At 51.8% G+C, this 8,454-nt stretch overlaps 1 non-coding gene across 1 annotated transcript; it reads left to right on the plus strand.

The window, feature by feature from the left end:
- The first annotated feature begins 6,901 nt into the window (after positions 1–6,901).
- Positions 6,902–7,008, plus strand: LOC123453379. Its single transcript, XR_006632772.1, has one exon. It is a non-coding gene; the product is annotated as a U6 spliceosomal RNA (small nuclear RNA).
- Positions 7,009–8,454: the final 1,446 nt, after the last annotated feature.

An 8,454-nucleotide genomic window follows, 5' to 3' on the forward strand; every position in this document is an offset into this window, starting at 1 on the left:
TATGGGTATCACTTACAGAGCATGGGGAGGGGTTCCTTATGGAACATGGAGCCCCCATAGCAGCCACTTTGAGGGGACTCCCAGTGTTAAGAATATTCCTTGTGTCCCTCCCTCAGTCGCATGGCAGGGGCTTACTTACAGAGCATGGGGACCCCAGAGCAGCCACACCACAGAGAAGTCTCAGTCCATCCTGAATGATAACTTCCCCATGAACACTTCCAGATCCTTGTCCCTGTACAGAAGCATGGAAACCATGGAGCAGCACTTCAGTGGGGGTCCCTAAGTTGGGATTATCCCCGGTGGATGCTCTGCCCTCAGTCTCGGGGTGAGGGCTTACGTTCAGAATGTGGAGACTCCGGAAAAGCTGCTTCAGTGGAAGTCATTTCTCCTGGAACTTTTACCCTCTATAGGCTCTCTCTCCCCTGAGGCCACAAGACCTCCTGCATCATTGTGTACAGCTGTCACAGGGGGACCTGGCCCGAGGTCCTCCCAGCTTTGCAGGGCAGGGCAGGAATGCAGACCCAAGGGTCTCCTGAGCCTTGGCCATCCTGCGTCCTGGTTGATCTTTGTAGAGAGGCCCTAAGCTTGCCTGGGACCTTCCCGCCCGGGGTGACCTCTGGTGCTCAACCTACCCTCGCCCGAGAACAGAAGCACTCCTGCTTCAGAAATGCAGAGGGAGGTGGAGAGAGGAGAAACTGTAGCCACCACCCCACCTGACTTTCCAGTTTGGGGATGGATTGAGCACAGGGCACTTCCTTGAGCTATAAATGGGAAGAAGCCAAGGAGAAGTGTCAGGAAATTGAAGTGTGGGGGTGTGGCTTGCTGTTTGTGGATCCCTCACAAAGTATGTATGGTGGTGTGAATCATGTCTCCCATAAACTTATGTGTTCTGAATGCTTGGTCCCCAGCTGATGGCAATTTGAGAGGTGGAGCCTTGCTGGAGGAGTTGTGTTACTGAGGGTAGGCTTAGGGGTGCTATAGCCAGCTCCCCCTTGCCCAAGGACACTCACTGTCCTGCTGCTCCTCTGTCTGCCACTGGCAAACAGTGATATTTCGTCTCTGCTCCTGCTATGTTTCCTCCTGTCGTGAAGCTTCCCTTCGAGACTGCCAGCCAGAATAAAAGCCTTCCCCCATCAACTGCTTTGTCCCAGAAAGGAGAAGGAAAGCACAACAGCTGGGATGTGGCACCCCTCAGGCTACTGTAGGTCCAGCTAACCTGCAGCCAGCCCACTGGCCACACAGCAGCTCAGGACCTTCTGGACGGAGCGGTCACACAGTCTCCACCTGTCCTGCAGAGGGAGGCTGAGGGATGAAGAGCTTCCCAAGTGGGTTCGGTGTTCCTGGGTTTCCCCAAGATGCATTCAACCCACCCAGGAAACAGATATCAGCAGGCCGGGGCCTTGTGTTCTGGAAGATGCTGCTTGGCCCAGCAGGACTTAGTCTTAGGTTGTTACCAACTATGTGTGTGTCCTCACCCCCACCCGCATGGCAGTGAGAGGCTGGGGCGCTGGGGGCGCATGAGTCACCACTGGGAATTCCGTCCATGCTGGGTGGAACAGCCATGTGCGTTCTCTCTGGAAACAGGAAGGAGGAGTGTGCTGAAAAGGAGCCTGGGCTCTGGCCAAGTGGATTCCAAGGGAATTTTCCAGGTAAATTGGGAAGTGGAGTCTACTCCCAGTCCCCAGGACCTACCTTGCCCACACCTGAGGGAGAACAGCGCATGGCCATCCCTGGTGAGCGCCCCTGTCAGCTCCTCGGAGAAGAAAGGTTGCCCTTTTCTGACAGGCCCAGAGCCTGCAGAAGCTTCACACAAGGTCCTCCTGCAGGTGCCCGGTGACAAGACTAGCCCAGCCCAGCTCCGAAGGGTGGGAGGCCAGCTCCCCCGGGGGAGGCAGAGACATGGCATAAGGTTCCTTATGCCCCAGGGTGTCAGGTCTTGTGGAAAATTGCAATCACCTCCATTCTTCTAGGGGAAACTGGCACTAGGAAGCTCCTGATGGCAACAGAATTCCCCAAGCTTTCTAGAGTTACCTTTCAGGACTTGGGCCAAGAGTAGGTGGGCTGGGCCAGAATGAAGGTGGTGGGAGGCCTCTAGTAGTCCAGGACACTAGTAGGTTGATCCTTCATTTTCTGCTGTGTCCTGGAGCCACAGCAAACAAACCCAGAAGCCTGGCCAGGAGTGCCTATGTCTCTGCTGGTCACCCGGGAGTCTTGGCACCTGCTGAACTCTGTATTCCGACAGGAAAGCCCCGTTCCACCCTGTCCGGGGAATTTGCCCAGAAGCAGAAGTTTGCTCAGGTACCTTGAAACCCCCAGCCAGGGTCACAGTAGGGTGAGGTCCATAAGGGCCTCAGGTAGAGGCTCTGAAAGGAAATTTGGGAAACCCCAGCACACTTGCTGGTCTGGAGTCATTCCAGGTTTTCTGTTTGGGCATAAGGGACACCAGGTCAAGAGGTCACTGGCGTGGGAGGCTAGAGGAGGTGTGGGCCAAGCCTAACCCCTGGACATCACATGACTCTGGACTGGTCATCCCCCCCCCCCCACCTCACCTAACTCCAAACCCTAGGCTAACTGGTCTCTCTTCCACCTTGACAACAGTGTCTGCTGGGGTCCCGACGGCTGCCCGCTGGGGAAAGTCCTGGCTGCTAGCGCATAAGCTTGGGCATGGGCTGGGCCAGGATACCACCTGTATTTGCCTAGTGGGCTGTGCCTGTCTCCACAGAGCAAGGGGGCAAGTGCAGCCCTTCCCAGGGCCACCTCTGGGTCAATGGAGCCAGGAGTCAGAGTTCAAACGCATTTCCACACAATGATATCTGCCAGCCGTCCTCCCTAGAGCGCCTCCAGGCTCAGTCCTGCATGCTTTAAGTGGTGTCTGAAGGGTGCAGGAAAGAGGACGCATGCCCAGCTCACCCCGACTCCTTAGTGCCATGGGGAGGTGAGCTCCTTATTGCTTTAGGGTCTCTGGGTGGGTGGAGGGAGCAGAGAAAAGGATGAGGTCTCTCTGGAGCATCCTCCCTCTCTCCTGCCTTCCAGCCGCATGCCTTGTGCTCAGAAACTTCACCCCAAGAGCTATACCTTCAGACCCCCACAGGGTGGGGAAGACCCCTCAGCCTAGTGCTGTGTGCAAGTCATGCCCTAGTACATCCAAATATTCACTTGTTCACTCACATGCACTCAAACTTGCTCACACCCTACTGGGTGTGTGTGACTGAGAACAGGCAGCCACAGCATGGAAAACATGCTGGTTCTTGTGGTTTTTCACTCTGGGGCTTGGGCCCACTCAGGAGGTGTAGGGGCACAGGGATGTAAATACAATGGACGCTTTCGGGCTGGAGAGATGGCTTAGCGGTTAAGCGCTTGCCTGTGAAGCCTAAGGACCCTGGTTCGAGGCTCGATTCCCCAGGACCCACATTAGCCAGATGCACAAGGGGGCGCATGCGTCTGGAGTTCGTTTGCAGTGGCTGGAGGCCCTGGTGTGCCCATTCTCTCTCTATCTGCCTCTCTCTCTCTCTCTCTCTCTCAAATAAATAAAAATGAACAAAAAAAATTTAAAAAAAAAAAAAAGGACGCTTTCCTGGGGGCAGAGTCTGGATACCAGGGCCACCTCCAGGTCAAAGGATCTGGGAGTCAGAGTTTAAATTCACTCCCATAGAGTTCAACATAAATTATCAGGGTCAGGTTTTGCCTCTGAGCAGGGCAGGAGCTCCCACGGCTTGGGGTCTGTAGAAATGTAGCAATGAGTCTGACATCCTGTCCCGCAAGCCTGTGATATGTCTACTTGGGGCCACTTTTCCTAGGCGTTGCCAGCAGGGTGAGGTCAGCTGCTCTATGCCTTTGCTGATATCTGCAACGTGGACCCCAAGAAAACCAGAAGGAAAAGTGTACAGTCCGCTTGTTGTGACCCAGAAACCCTCACACACATGAACTCTGCTGCCCAAGGGCCGCCGTCACCAAGCAGCATGCCTGACTGGGTTCCTTCGGATGTCAGCAGAACAGCCACATGCATTTCAGTGGCCCACAGAGAGTACAGGCTCCCAGGCACACTGAAGGCGCTCTCAAAAGAGTGTGTCTGGGGACACTTTCATAAGTCATTTCAGGGTCACCCTGCTGCAAACTTGAGACCCTGTGCTCTGTGGTCTACAGCAACCACTGCTTCCAGGCCTCCCTCCCTGGGGACTCGGGTAAATTGGACACTTCTTGAAGTGTGAATGAGAAAGAATTGATTGCTGGACTGGGAATGACAGGAGCGAAGGTTCAGGAGATGCCCCTTGGGTTGGCCAGGTGTCTCTAGCATGCTGTGTCTGAAACAGTCCCCTCTGAGCTGTACCCTGCTTGCTGGTTTGTGGCTGACTTAATCCTAAGTGATTAGATTTCTGCGTGGGTGGTGAAGGCCCCTTTCGTGCCAGCCACCAATGCCCAGCCTCTGCTTGTTTTGCACACAATTTTAATTGTTACAAGTTAATCTTCAGGAACCTAACAAGCTGAACAGATAAGCCGGCAACAGGGAGAGCGATGCGTGTCCCATCTTCCCACCAGAGCCGACTGCTGTCTTGCTGTGGTGACGTGGGCAGCTGCCTTTGGACGTGACGTGATCGCCCAGCAATGTCCAGCACCCTTCCCGCTCGGCCGCCCCCAAGCGCCTGCTCAGCCAGGCTGCCAACTCTCAGGAAGTTTTCCTTCATCTGCTCTTGGCTTGTGTTCCCCCTTAATCCTATTTTCACCCATTTCGATCCAATTTAAGACAGCTTCTGTAAGTCAAAATTAATTACTGTATGGTTCCTGCCCTGTGGCCTGTCCACTCACTGTTTCTGTGCTGGCCTCAGAAAGGAGGAACTTGAAGGATGAGCAGGAGGAGGGGAAATGCCCTACCACATAGATGGGCTTTGGGGATCCCTGGCCTGCACCAAGGAGCCAGCACAAGACGACATCATATCAAAACCAGGTTCTTCCACCAGGAAGCCCTCCTCAATTGCCCCAGACGCCTGTGTCCAGGCACAAGTAGATGTCTATGATGGTCCTGCTCTCATGGAAGACTCGTGCACCTGAAGAAAATAAAGGTAGAAAAATTGCAATAGAAAACAAAAAGTAAATTGGATTTCATCCAGGCTAACAATTTTGTGTCTCACAAGGTGAATTCAGGAAAGGAAAAAACCTCCTTAGTGGGACGTTTCAGTTCATTCATCTGAAAGGGGCTGGTGACCAGCCACTATAGAGAGCCCTTCTTACTCAACACGACAATCACCTAAGCCAGAATGGGCCACCATGCCTATAATCTCAGCACATGGCAGAAGGCGGAGGCAGCAGGATTGCTTAGAGTTCTAGGCCATCCTATATTACCTAGCGAGACCCTGTGTCAAAAAAACAACCCTCGAAAGAAAAATAATCCTAAAAACAAAACCCAGTGAGGGGCCACTTCCCAGCCCCCAGGACAGCTATTATCAGAAACAAAACAAAAACCAAGCCCCAGAAAGTGTTGGTGAAGAATGACACACTTGTGCTCATCCACAGGGAATGTGAGAGGGCCAGATGGGCTAGGAAATAACTTGGTAGTTCTTCGAGAGCCTACTCGAATACAGACTCGCCTGGAGCCCACAATCCCATTCCTAAGCATCTGCTCAGAATGCTCACATCAAACCTTGCCTTCGGTATTCACAGCGTTACTGACAGCAGCCACAATAAAGTGGGAACCCTGATATCCACAGACAAATGAGCAGGTGAAACAGGTGTGGGCTGTTCACATTGGAACAGCATTCAGGGCAGGAAGGAATGGAGTCCCCACCAACCTGGCCAGAACACACGATGCTTGAAGAGGAGCGGGATGTGGGAGACCATATTTCACAATGCCGTTTCCATGGCATGTCTGGAATGGGGGAGCCCTCAGAAATGAACAAGGTTCATGGTTGCCTAGGGCTGTGGGGGACAGGAGCAGGGGGATTAGGAAGAGCTCCGACTCTTGGAACTTCCTTTGAGAGGTGATGACATGCTCTAAGGTTGGTCGCACAGTTCTAGTACAATTTCGTTAATATACAAAGACCACCAAGTTGTGTGCTTCAAAATGATGAAGTGCATAGAATGGGAATGGTATCCAAGAAAAGAAATTATAAAAAAAGATTGATAAGGGCTGGGGATGTGGCTCAGTGGGTAGAGTGTTTGCCAGGTGCACACAAAGTCCAGGTTCAATCCCCAGCAGCACATAAGCCGGGGGTGTAGTGCGCACCTGTGATCCCAGCACTCCGGAAGAAAAAGCAAGAGAATCAGGAGTTCAATCAAACCAAGTTCAAGACCAGCCTTAGGGTGCTGGAGAGATGGCTTAGTGGTTGAATCGCTTGCCTGCAAAACCAAAGAACCCAGGTTCGATTCCCCAAGACCCATGTTAGCCAGATGCACAAGGTGGCACATGCATCTGGAGTTTGTCTGCAGAGGCTGGAAGCCCTAGTGAACCCATTTTCTCACTCTCTCTCTCTCTCTCTCTCTCTCTCTCTCTCTCTCTCTCTCCCTGCACCCCTCTTTCTCAAATAAATAAATAAAAATAAAATATATTTTAAAATAAAAAAATTAGGGCTGGAGAGATGGCTTAGCAGTTAAGGCACTTGCCTGCAAAGCCAAAGGACACAGGTTTGATTCTCCAGGACCCACATAAGCCAGATGCACAAGGTGGCGCATGCATCTGGAGTTTGTTTGCAGTGGCTGGAGGCCCTGGCATGCCCATTCTCTCTCTCTCTCTCTCTCTCTCCCCCCCCCTCTCTCTGTGTGTGTGTGTGTGTGTGTGTGTGTGTGTGTGTGTGTGTTTGCCTCTTTCTCTCTCACTCTCTCATAAAATAAAAATTTTAAATATTAAAAAGACCAGCCTGGGCTACATTGAGATTTTGTCTCAAAACAACAACTACAAGGAGACTAACAGGTGCTCGCCCCAGCAGCACGTATACTAAAATTGGAACCACACAGAGAAGATCAGCATGGCCCCTGCCCAAGGATGACACGCAAATTCATGAAGCATTCTATATTTTTTAAAATAGAAGTTTAACAAAAAAGAAACAAGAAGGAAAAGAATATGATTCTATGAGCTGGGTACGGTGACTCATAACCGTAGTTCTGGCAATCCAGAGGCTGAGATAGGCTGGCCTCAAGTTTAAGGCCATGCTGGGTTACACAGTGAGCACCAGGGCAGCCGGGACTACACAGAGGGACTGTCTCGAAAAAAACAAACCAGGGGCTGGACAGATGGCTTGGTATTAAGGCATTGTGAAGCCTGAGGTCCCATGTTCGATTCCCCAGGACCTACATAAGCCAGCTGTACAAGGTGGCACATGCATCTGGAGTTTGTTTGCAGTGGCTAGAGGCTCTGGCACATCTATTCTCTATTTATCTGTCTCTCTCTCAAATAAATAAATAAATTAAATATTTTCTTAAAACTGTGCTGGGGACTGGAGAGATGGCTTAGCAGTTAAGCACTTGCCTGTGAAGCCTAAGGACACCGGATCAAGGCTCGATTCTCCAGGACCCATGTTACCCAGATGCACAAGGATGTGCACGTGTCTGGAGTTTGTTTGCAGTGGCTGGAGGCCCTGGCGTGCCCATTTTCTCTCTCTGCCTCTTTCTCTCTCTGTCTGTCGCCCTCAAATAAAAAAACAAAAATTTTACAAAAAAAACTGTGCTGGGCGTGGAGGCATATGCCTTTGATATCAGCCCTCAGAAGGCAGACCTAGGAGGGTTACTGTGGCTCAAGGGCAGCCTAAGGCTACATAGTGAATTCCAGGTCAGGTCAGTCTGGGCTAGAGCAAGAGGCTACCTTGAAATACAAAACAAAAAAGGGGGGTGCTGGAGAGATGGTTTAGCAGTTAAGGCATTTGCCCGCAAAGCCAAAGGATCCCGGTTCTCTTCTCCAGGATCTACATAAGCCAGATGTACAAGGTGGCACAGACATCTGGAGTTTGTTTGTAGTGGCTGGAGGCCCTGGCACACCCATTCTCTCCCTCCCTCCCTCTCTCTCCCTCCCTCCCTCCCTCCCTCTTTCTCTCTCAAATAAATACAAACAAGAGAAAAAATAGTACAAGAATCAATAACCCCCAAGAGGTTGAAGAGAAGCCCTTAAGAAAGGTTGACCTGGCTACCGTAGGAATCACAGTCTCTGGTTGGAGCTTGGGGTGGGGGGCAAAGCAAAGATGGAAACACTTGCGTTGTAACTATGTGACTGGTTCCCATTTGCTGAGTGTATGCTCTGTGCTAAGCTCACTGCAGATGTGCTCATGTGTGGACTCAGTTAATCCCCAGGAGATCTGGGCAGGAGAGGACATTTATAGATGGGAAAACTGAGGCAGGCAAGGGTCACCCACTGGTAAGTGGCAGAACCCAGACTGGCACCCTAGTGGGTAGAACGGGAGTCCTTGAACCTCAGCCATGATGAGGCCTTCTTACCCTCCCGTCACTTTCAGGGCCCTGAACCCTGAGACATCG

Source organism: Jaculus jaculus, chromosome 11, assembly GCF_020740685.1.
Source record: "Jaculus jaculus isolate mJacJac1 chromosome 11, mJacJac1.mat.Y.cur, whole genome shotgun sequence".
Lineage (NCBI taxonomy): Eukaryota > Metazoa > Chordata > Mammalia > Rodentia > Dipodidae > Jaculus > Jaculus jaculus.